Below are 12,550 nucleotides of genomic sequence, written 5' to 3' on the forward strand. Positions count from 1 at the left end.
CTGTGCAGGAGGAACCAAGAGGATACGTAACAGATACACAAGACCGCATGAGTCATGACAGTTCTCTGACAGGTGATGGGTAATAGTAGGGCTGAGGTTAGTGAAAGCTTGGGCACTGAACTTATGGGTAATAAGTGGAAAAGCTTAGGTTGTGCGTTGTCACATGAAAATCTTACTAGAACGATACCCACTCAGCCTCTAAGACTTGTACACTCCTGACAGTTACAAAATAATTACCTAGTGTATAAGGAGTTACATTGTCAATATTGTCATCTACGTAGGTCATTTTTCTTTGTCTTTTTTCCCCCATGAAGTTTAAACGTGTGGCGGACATCAAGGAGCGTGTGGCGGCATTATAGTCGCTGACAACCTGTGTGATGGATGGTTTGTCAACAGTGTCGCTGGCGAGTTATTATACACGCTTTAAGAATATCTACCCACGATAAGTAGTGACACACACACACACACACACACACACACACACACACACACACACACACACACACACACAGCAAAATGCATGTAATAAATCACTCTCCTGCCTCCATCGTTCCTCCTCAAGAAATATCACGATTAAATCACACAGATTTCCCTTACACTTCCTTGGCTTCATCCATCATTTACTTTCCTCGACCAAACAAAGTTCTCTTTCCCGTTGTGATAATAAAATTTCCAAGACATGTAATGAGCATAAGCGGAAATCTTCGTAGCTTGAATACATTACAGTCTTAAGTATGATGATTCTGTGTAAGAGGTCATGGGCACATTTTGCGGCGTGTAAGAAATGTTTATCACTTTAGAGTACTGTAGTTTGTAGTCTTTGTTCTGTATCACTTAGGCATCTATATCTATATAATATATTCTCTCATTTATTGTGAAATCGAGTTTTTCTGAGGATGGTAACGTAGCCTTTTGAACACAAATTATAGTATGTTTAGTTGGTGACCCAGACTATTAATGATTTTCACGTGCAAAAATTATATTATAATCATTTCGTGGGATGTTTGTAGCTTGAATTTTTTTTTTTTTTTTTAAGAACTGTTAGGCCAAACAGTCGTTCTTTAGATTGCGAAGTTCCCGCTGGGCCGCTGCTTTCTTCTTGCGGAAGTGTAATGGGCCCCTGTCTCATCAACAGAACATATTATATAAATGGGTCAATACATCTGATATTATATTCAGATTCACCACCCTGTAACTTTCCACTGGCTATGAGGTGACATGTTCAATGCACGTGATAAGGTGTGCCCACGGGAAGCTGCGTCATACTATGCTGAGTAAAGGCATAAGTAGCCGGCTCTCTGGCCACCTGAAGCGAGCAGTAGTTTGATATCCTTGACTAGAGGAAGACGTTATTTGAGAGCCGCAGTGGATGGCTCCGTCTTCCCTCGAGGGGGAACGACGTACCCATACCGTTCTCCCTCGATGGGTCACTACTCATCAGTCACTCACATCAACTAATATCGAACGGACGTGATCCACGTTTATATTCATAAACGCCGGCCTCTTTCTCATTCACTCATAAATAGTGGAACTTACGGTTAATCTACAATCAGGAACTATAGACATAATCCTTTTGTAATAAAACAAGGAACTCCAATTGGGTTTCGTTACTAAAACCCCAATATCTAATATATGTGAACAACCCGGTAACTGGGTGATTAACCGACAGGTTCACATAGGTGGCAGCCAGGTGGTCAACGGAAATCTCCTTCCGGTATCCATACCAAGACGTGTTTTTGAAAACAAAGAAACAAAAAACAGTGACGTGTTACATAATCCGAGTGTTAAAACTGTATCCCGTATCGAGACGATACTTAGTGAGTGCTCCTCATCTCTGACACCCTCAAGAGGTGCAGAATTATTCCCAATAACCCCAATTGAGTTATTGTTGACGTGAAATCCCTGTTAACGACAAGTGAGAGGGGTCAGGACAGCGTCTTGTCAGCGCCTGACCATTCTGTGGAGTATTCCTCTGTCGTGAAGTGGATTCACCCGGCGTTCGTTATGCAGCGCGCCCGGACTCACAGTGGGAGGGAAGAGTGCGGTTATCCACCCACCACCCTCCACCTGGATCCATCTGTGATTTCGCGATCGTTGATTGCAGTATTTCCAGTGTCATCAGACAGTCCCCCATATATACGGGATTGCAGAAGATTTGACATTCAGTGGAGGCGACATCGTATCAGCGCATAGCCTACAGTGGGAGGGAAGATTGACGTCACCCACACGCCGACACCCACCCCACAACAGTTAGCAGCTAGATTGATCGCGTTTTCTTTACAGACGCCTAACTCCTGTAATAGGTATTTAAAGAGTAAAATACTTTATACACAGTGAGACTCTATAGCCTCTCAAGTGATTGTTACAACTAACAGTCATAACACCATATACACAGTCGGTAAAGGTAGAGGAATTATGGTCTCCCCATTACTGTGGCATACTGGTTTAGAAGAATATATATACTGTATGTATATATATATATATATATATATATATATATATATATATATATATATATATATATATATATATATATATATATATATATATATATATATATATATATATATATATATATATATATATATATATATATATATATATATATATATATATATATATACATATATAAAACGTAAATATGCAGTAGCAATCACAGATATTGTTATATGTGTTACATTTACTACACCAAGGAGAGGGATAGCTAGGGTAATTCCCGCCCCTCCTCACAGCACTTCTATAGCGGCGTCGTTAGTAGCGGCGCTAAGCAAAGTGAAGTGTTGTCAGTGACGGTGAGAGTGGATAATACCAGATTGGCTCTTGATATAGACACAGGTGCTTGCGCTAATGTATTGGCCTTGACATCCTATCAAGAGTTACAACGTAAATTCCCTCACCGAGACTTCATATGGCGACCTAGTAACGCTGAGCTCGAAGGAGTTTCAGGTACTCAGCTGAGCATCAAAGGAATGGTGACGTTACCACTCAGATTTTCAAGACGTGGTTCTCCCTTCTACGCGGACTTTATATAGTTCAGCAGTATTTGCCAGTTGACGGGTTACTTGGTCTCCCAACCCTTAAAACGAACATGATAGATGTTCATCCACGTAATAATACTATTACGTTTAAAGGTGTTTCCTACAACGCTATGAGCCATTCTGAACCTATGCTCACCGCTAGATCGAAAGTGTTGTCCACCAATCCTATTAAGAGGAAGGCGGATCGTGCGTCAGAGATACCTCTTGACCTCAACCACACACTTTCACAGCGTGATTACAGCAGCAATAGTTGGAAGATAGTACCTGCAATTTTGAAGAGTACTCTCCATTACCAGAATGAGGAATTCACCAACGCAACAATCCTGTGAGCTGAAGTGAACATTAGTTTCTGCAAATGATTCGTTCACTGCCCAGGGTGTGACAGGACGTGACTGCAGTTGTTGTGACTACTCATCAATCAACATCCTGTCAACAAAATTCTTTCTTTCGTATGGCGTGAACAACCCCCAGTTACCAGCACCCCAGCACCCACCCTAGTGATGATGACACATCCGGTCTGAGAGATGGTCTCAGCATTCTGAGGTATGGTATAGTGGATATCCTAGTGTGACCATTAGCGGCGGTTTGCTGTACTCAGGATTTTCGTGAACATTGACCCAGTCACCGGACCTTGGAATCAGCTGTGTCTACTGCGAGACACACACACAAGTCTACGGGATTGCGGCAACAATTTCACATTATCAAGAAATTCTAGAAAGGATTCTTCAATCAAGCCTACAAGGTATAGGTAGTATCTAGGCATACATAAAGTATATACACACATTTACACGTTCAAGACACGCCATCACATTGATAGGACTTCAATAGGTTAATGTCATTGTTGTAAGTGCTTACTTATGTTAATATATACTAAAGTTTCAAACTACATATTTTAATGATGTCAATGACACATCTTCTTAAAATAAAAATATGATAGTTCTACAAAAGTATCACAGACTTAAATTTTCAGCCATGCCGTGTAGTACCCTTCACAACTCAGTACCATTGCTCTCCGCAAAAATGAATGTTTCCTTGAAAGAGTCTTAAGCACCACACATTCATCTAGCATGATAACAGTAGCAAAAGTTGTACATTGCTCAGAAGGTGCGTTCTTAACCACGAAGTAAGCGAAGATTATTTCTGCCATGTTGCCTTTGATATTGGCAGTAATGTTTGTGTTTTACATCAAGTTCCTGTTCTGTTATTACAGGGCAGTGTCATCCAAATTCACCATTGTTCATAACATAATAACCCATACGACACTAAAGTATAGGTCCCCTGTAGTAGCTAATACCCCTACAGTAATAGAATCCCCAGCTTAGTGTCTACATATCTGTTTATAACATGGTTAGGGTTGTCTAGAATGTACTGTACTCTGTGAGTTATTTAGGCCTCACGGAGCTCGGCTGGTAGGTGACCGAGCGATGTAATGGGCCCCTGTCTCGTCAACAGAACATATTATATAAATGGGTCAATACATCTGTTATTATATTCAGATTCACCACCCTGTAAATTTTCACTGGCTATGAGGTGACATGTTCAATGCACGTGATAAGGTGTGCCCACGGGAAGCTGCGTCATACTATGCTGAGTAAAGGCATAAGTAGCCGGCTCTCTGGCCACCTGAAGCGAGCAGTAGTTTGATATCCTTGACTAGAGGAAGACGTTATTTGAGAGCCACAGTGGATGGCTCCGTCTTCCCTCGAGGGGGAACGACGTACCCATACCGTTCTCCCTCAATGGATCACTACTCATGAGTCGCTCACAGAAAGTTACATCGTAAGGACGTGACCTAACGTTTATAACACATAAACGCCGTCCCTTTCTCATTCACTCATATACAGTGGAACTTACGGTCGATCTACACTCAGGAATTATATATACAATCCTTTTATAATAAAACAAGGAACTACAGTTTGGGTTTCGTTACTTAAACCCAAATAATAAATATATGTGAACGGCCTGGTTAATTGTACAACACAGCCGATTCAGAAGGTATAAGCTTTGGTCCGAGACTGAGGGTTGTTCTGCCAGTCAGGTCATCCTTATGCGGTCGAAAACACAATCACAATCACGGATTCAAACAAAAACAAACTATAGAACCTCTTACGGTCGCTGCATGGAACGTCAGGACCCTTCTGGATACTGGCACAAATAAGCTTCCTGAAAGAAGAACCGCCCTTGTGGCAAGAGCTGGCTAGGTATAAAAACGACATAGCAGCCATTAGTGAGTCCCGGCTCCCAGACGAAGGTCAACTTACAGAACGGAGGTCTGGCTATACCTTCTTCTGGAAGGGTAAGCCTGCTGTGGAGAGAAACCGCATTTATGGACCTGGCTTTGCCATTCGCCAAAACATCCTACACAGGCTAACTGAAATGCCTGTTGGGATCAACGAGCGCCTCATGACGCTATGGGTCCTACTGAATCACTCACGTCATGCCTTTTTCATCAGTGCATACTCCCCAACACTGGATGCAGAGGATGACATCAAGGAGGCCTTTTATGCCGACCTTGATAAGAGTGCTAACCCCTATCCCCCGAGAAGATAAGGTTGTACTCCTTGGTGACTTCAATGCCAGAGTTGGCAGAGATGCTGACATTTGGCAGGGAACCATAGGGAGAAATGGACTAGGCAAGTGTAATCCCAACGGCCTACTCCTTCTCAGCAAGTGTGCCGCACACAACCTCACTATCACCAATACCTTGTTTAGGCAGGCCGACAAGTTCAAGGGTTCGGGGCAACACGCACGATTCAAACTCTGGCATCTCATTGACTACATCATTGTCAGAGAAAGAGATCGCTGATATATCCTCATCACCAGTGCCATGCGTGGCTCAGACCACTGTGACACTGATCATCGGCTTGCCAGAGCCAAGCTTCACGTCGCCCCAAAACGGCAGAGGCATCAAGCCTCCAAAAGAGGTTTTAATGCAAACTGTCTGGAGCATCCAGTGGTAGCACATACTTTCAGAAAGCAGCTCGAACATGGGCTGATAAACAACCCGACAACAAACAACCCAAATCCCAATGCTGAATGGGGTATTCTTGACAATGTCATGACAAAAACCTGCAGAGAGACCCTCGGACAGATCGAAAGAATACATGAGGACTGGTTTGATGAAAATGGCCCAGCAATCAATGTAATCGTCGATGATCACCGTGCTGCTTTAACTGACTGGCAGAACAACCCTCAGTCTCGGACCAAAGCTGATACCTTCTGCAAGAAGAAAGCAGCGGCCCAGCGGGAACTTCGCAATCTAAAGAACGACTGTTTGGCCTAACAGTTCTTTAAAAAAAATAAAATAAAAAAATCAAGCTACAAACATCCCAGCGGCCGTTTGGATGACAAATGAGCTTTTAAGTCATAGTTAATAAAAACGTAAGTATTAAAAAAGCAGTTGTTAAAGGTGTATCCCAAGTCAACACTTGTTTACCGTCACCCAAGTTCTCCCTTCAGATTCTGAATCAATTCTAAACGGAATAACCTTTGACCTTATGACCTTTACTCTTGACCTATCTCAACCAAGACCAACAACCCTTAAGAACATAAGTCTAACGTCACTAGTTCACAAGTCAGTAGACACAAACAAACAGATACAGTTGTCAGATGACCACATTTGATTTTCGCCAAGTAATGAAGTGCTTATATTGTTTTTATTTTCTCTGACGACAGATGGTAAATAAAGGAAAAGTGTTCATGGCACATCTTATTTACATAGTCATCGAGTCAACGTTAGGTGTTTTTTCCGATAATGTTTACAGGTTAAAGTTGACCCTGACTGAGTAATGTTAGTAAAATTGTTGACAAGATGTGGGAATAAATGAGAAATATATCACCAGAACGAATAAATGAGACATCCACCAAAAGAATAAACAAGAAGAATAAAAACAAATGATGAATATAACAAGACTGACCTTCTCTTAAAACGTTACAGCTCCTCGTGTGATGGTTTTATTAAGAGGGTTTGTTATGTCTCCCCAACACTCACCTGAGGGGCCCTGACCATCACACCTGTACCTGACGTTCCTCCACTCACCTGCAGACAGAGAAAAATATCAGTAAAAAGAGACAAATAAATATATAACCTCTGATTCAATTAACACATTTGCTGCTCAAAAAATAAAACGTATTAAAAGTTACATTCACTTTATATACGTAAAATGACATTATTCTTCAGGCGAGAGAAAATTACTTAAGATGTGTAAGGCAGCAAGAGATCCAGTCTTATCCTCTTACAGCTGTACAAGACACCCTACACCAATAGCCTCCTCCTCGTGTCGCCATACCAGTACAGTGTATATATAAGTGCGTCATTGAACGTGTCCGTCTCCAGGCACAAGAGCAGCCTTCTTGCCGCGCCCCAGAGACCGCTCAGTCATAGGAAGAGGATCCTTCACTTGACGGCTATAAAGCTCAAAAAGTTTATTTGTATTGAGGATATCAGTGTCTTGGCAGCGTTAGGGTGTGGACAGAGCAAACACGCACAGGGTCGCTGACAACCGTAAGAGCAGATCACATGTGCCGGGAACAAAGGTCGGGCCAAGTGATGACAAATCATCGGGTGGTTTATGAGTTCTCGGAGTTGTGTGTTGCTGTTTACAAGCGTGATCTCACTCGTGTACAAAAACAAACAGGCAGTTAAGACTTACCTTGACCAGTTTCTGAGAAACGTCAGTGTAAAATATTCCAATAATTGATATAGTATAGAAAGATAACTTCAGCGGGTCTGAGAGCATGACGCAAGTGGGTGGTGCAATCTGTTCACGTCCGTTTAAGCAATTTCTTTAAATATATATTGAAACTAACAAATAATAACAACATGGATAATCTGTCACTGCCCTTCTTTAAAAGTAATTTACAAAAACATACAGTACACCTTCGCCCAGTACTGTACCCAACCACTGTAAACTCTCCTTACGGCATATTTGATAAAGATCAGCGCTAAGGAACAAAGTGTCACGTAACACACACATATCGCTTCAAAGACACCTTCTCTGCTGAACCTTAAGTACATGTAATAAAATGCATGACTCCTGACACACTGATATGACGCAAAGGTTTATTCATAAGAGGAAACACATCTGATGGTGACTGACAGAGAAGTAGGACTTGTAAATAATATCTTGACCCTTTTTCAAGTTATCACCAATCACAGGACGACAAAAACAATCTTCAGTTATTTCTCACATGTTACTAACTACCTTTAGATACGGCCATGAACTCCAAGGGTAAATAAAAAAATAAATAAAAGACCAATAACCAAAAATGAAAGATACAGACATTCAACCAATAAACAAATAATGAAAGTATGATCTTGGTGGAGTGAACGGGCCAACTCTTGACGTCTCTGGTTCCTTCAAGTGTTGATGTCTAGCGGGTGATCTAACTCAGTGTAAGAGCTTAAAGGCCTTAGTTGTTGAGGCGTTGTAATACATTATATATCCATCAATCTCCTCCCTCCTAAGAAGCACCAGGACAACTGAGTTCACGAGGCCTGGAGTATATCGTGTCCCGTAAGTGCAGAGTCAGTGAGTGGCTCCTCCCTCGTGTTCCAGGTGAGAAAGATTCACCTAGAGAACCACAAGAGACCTTTAATATGTTTACAGCAAAGGAGGACAGACTGTACATAATCCAGTATAAGTTTATAAGAAAACTGAAAAATGTACACTGAATTAAGTGAATAAATTAAAAACCTACAGTAATTTATATCATTAAATGGAATAACTTTTAACAGATACCAAACTTCTCTTTTTCTGTTGTGAGTCACAGGTCAGGACCATCACACGCTCAAGCCCTGTACACATTATTTTCGTTATAGCAGACGAGAAAATAAACAATAACATAAGCACTATACGTCATACTGAAGAAAAATGTAAATAAACTACAATAGCTCCATACATCTTATTGTAAAATACATTTATACATAAACACCAACACAGCGGGTAAAAAATATTTGAAACGAAACTTAATTAATCTAACATTTTAAAGACTGATAAATAAAAGAGATGTTCCAAATTAGCACACACTTTAGAGATGACTGGCAGTCTTAGAGATGACTGGCAGTCTTCTTAGCCCGTGTGGGGAGTCTTCAAGTGTAGGAGGAGGAGGAGGTGGAGGAGGAGGAGGAGTAGGAGGAAGTGGTGGTGGAGGAGGTGCTGGCTTTTCTTTTTGCGTCATAGTTCCTCTCTGTGGCGAGGAGGAGATATTGCCGCTGGGGAGGTCTTCGCCCTTACGTAGGACCCGGAATCACACACCCTTAAGTTCACATTCCACACATGCAGGGTCTGACACACACACACACTACTACTACTTTGCTGTCACTAGGAGACGAGTATCACGATCATCCAGCTATGATACAATGATATGAGTTATTAAGGATGTCACCTTCGTTGTTGAGTTTTGAGGTGACTAAAGAGGCCGATACTGGACCGGCAGGGTCGTTCACAGATGTTGCACATGTGGATGGTTACATCTAGTGCGGGAGCGGCGGCAACAACGTCTTTCCGCCGTTGGCGCCTATCTGCCTCGGTTTGCAGTCGGGCTATTTCGAAACACATTGCTACCTTTTGTGTGGTGCTCCTCCAAACGTTACGGTGTGGAGTAATCGTCTCCCTGGTGAGGGGGTCGATTTGGCACTTTTTCAGGTTTTTCTTAAGACTATCCTTATACTTTTTCAGTTGCCCGCCAGCATTACGTTTACTATTCGTTAGGTGACTGTAAAGTAGCTGCTTTGGCAGTCTACTGTCGTCCGTGCGGGTAACATGGCCAGTCCAGCGTAGTTGTCCATGGATAATGGTAGCGTCGATGCTCCTACAGTTGGTGTCAGCAAGAATACTGGCAGTTGTTCTCTTGTCTTCCCAGCAAACTCGGAGGATGGAGCATAGACTACGTTGGTGAAAGTTTTCAAGTGCCTTGAGGTGACTCCTGTATGTGACCCATGTCTCGCTGCCATATAGCAGGGTGGGGAGGACCACTGCTCGATATACGTGCAGCTTTGTAGATAATTATTCCACCCTGCTGGCTAAATTGGCAATGGCACGAGTAAGGAAGGAAGCCAAGAAAATGGAAAAGAGAGTCGGCGCCAGTACACATCCTTGTTTTACCCCCGTTTGGATGCGGAAGAACTCAGACTGGGTGTCATTGTGCAGGGCACTGCCGTTCATGCCATCGTGGAGTTGCCTCACGATGGCGATGAGTTTTGGTGGGCAGCCAAAACGGCTGAGGGTCCACCAGAGGGCCCAAAGCTACTCCGAGACCCCCTGCTGGTCTAGCCTGGGCCCACGAGGCACCCAGTTACCGTGTGTTGCCACGAGGAGGCAGGGGAAGACTTACTCGTATGCAGGTTGCTTCCCTGTTCGCCACGAGGGCTCGCCAGCGACGGTAGCTGAAAGCGAGAGGAAGCAAGCAGCGCTTGCACCTTAACACTAACATAATGCTGCCACACTAGACGCATTGCAACACCACCGACACAGGTCTCCGGGAACAGTAGCAGAGGACACCTAGGGTCAAATCCATTAATCTGAGCGATGGTTCCCGACGCGTACAGTTGAGGATTCACCACACAATCCGGTCCAGGTTTTGAGGTTCCCGAGATCTATAAATCAAGGGAGGAAAACAGCATACAAGCCAAATGAATTCTGGGGAATAAAATGCAGTGTGTACCCAAACTTGTAGTCAGGTTTATTTACGTGCTTGAGTTCAGTGTAACAATATGTACAGTGTTGTTATTCCTGTACTAAAGTCCCGTACAGGATCATGTATGTCTTTGGGGTCGAAAGGTCAAGGTCACAACTTTGAGAGTGTATACCCGGCGGTGTGAATTAGCATCTCCTTTGCGTGCAGCCAGTCGTGGCGTGACCACCCAAGGGGACAGACGTGCCCATATAGGTGCTCTTGACTTCCCGATCATCCCACGAAGGTCCCCTCAGCTGGCAAGTTTTGTCAGCATGTGGGGTCGAGATAAACGTCCCAGAAGAAGCTTTCTCATAGACGCAGACGCAGACATTTCTGATACTGATGCCATTACCATCTCGTCTGGTCATCCTGAACCCAACACCCTTCAAGAGTCAGACCCCAGTGATTATGACAGTGACGGTAATGTTTCTATGGGAAACACTAGCCACAGTGGAAACACCAATGCCATGGACCCTATCACCCTGCCCTCTGCTAAACAAACAAGTAAGCTGAATCTCCACTTCCCCAAGGACTCTCTGAAAACTGTAGAGGAACGCTTTAATTGGATGATGAAGTACTGCAGACAGCACGTTTTCAGCATTGAATTCCGACAAGGAAAGAACCGGAACTTTATCAAGTGTCAGACTTCTGAGGCCTATGAAACACTTAGTACTGTTGGCTTTGACGGGGTCGTCCTGCTGCCCCCCCCCCCCAGTAGACGAGGATGAATGTTGCCACATCCTAGTGAAACGTTTCCCCTTATGCGCTGACATCGAAGGACATCGAAGATGCGCGTGACTTTAACTCTAGTATACTGAGTATACGTCGCCATTACCGGGGGGAGTTCCACAACCCGCTGTCATTGTCAAGTGGAAGGGAAGGGAGTGCCCAACCACTGTGAATGCCCACCCACTCTTACCCCCACTGTATGCAGAAGCCTATCATCCTGAGCCTGCATTTTGTGTTGTCTGTTCTCATTGGGGTCACAACTTCACTGCCTGCTGTCGTCGTGATCGGCCGAGATGTCGCTTCTGTTCACGTAACCAAAACTCCGCCGCCTGTGCCCAGAAAATCAAAGACCACCTTAATAGTGGTGGGGTGGGCAATGTAATTAATCCCAGATGTTGTAACTGTGGCGGCCGGCACAATGCTGACTCACGGCAATGCCCCAATCGCCCGTCTGTCCCAGGGGAAAAGCCTCCCGGAAGGCCAAGTCTACCACAACGCCCCCCCCCCCCAGTCTTCCGGGCCACAACCCCGTGTACCCTGTGTCTCCAGCAACGCCTTCTTTTCAACAACACCTGCCCTGCTCTGGCCTCTCCTGGCTACAACACAGCAGTCCCGGCCGTCTCTTAACTCAACTACTACTGGGCTCTCCTCCCTTGTCTCTACTCTGAAGCTGTCAGGCCTTGTGCTCCCACCGAGCCCCCCCCCCCCCACACAACCCCCCCTGCCAGTGACATGACACATTCATATCCCTCTCCCAAGAATTTACGAACCGTATTGAAAAACTCTTCGCTACACTCTGTACCACCATCTCCCCACTCCACTTCCTGCCCCCTGTTGCCACCCAGTCACTCCTCTCTTCTGGTTTGACACAAGCTGTTGGTCCCCCTGTGAGCCCCCCTGCTCACGGTCTACTCCACTGCCGGCGGCTCTCACTACTGGTGTAGTGCCTACCGGGCCTGCCCTGGTGTGTCCTGCTCCGGAGCGAAGTCCTGCCCCATCTTCACGACACACTTGGTGCCTCAACCTGTCCTCCACCCACTGCAAGCTGCGCCCGCTCCTGTGCGTCTGAGTTGTCTCCCACCAGGGCTATCTATTGGACCCCACCC

Source organism: Homarus americanus, unplaced genomic scaffold, assembly GCF_018991925.1.
Source record: "Homarus americanus isolate GMGI-L3 unplaced genomic scaffold, GMGI_Hamer_2.0 scaffold52512, whole genome shotgun sequence".
Taxonomy (NCBI): domain Eukaryota; kingdom Metazoa; phylum Arthropoda; class Malacostraca; order Decapoda; family Nephropidae; genus Homarus; species Homarus americanus.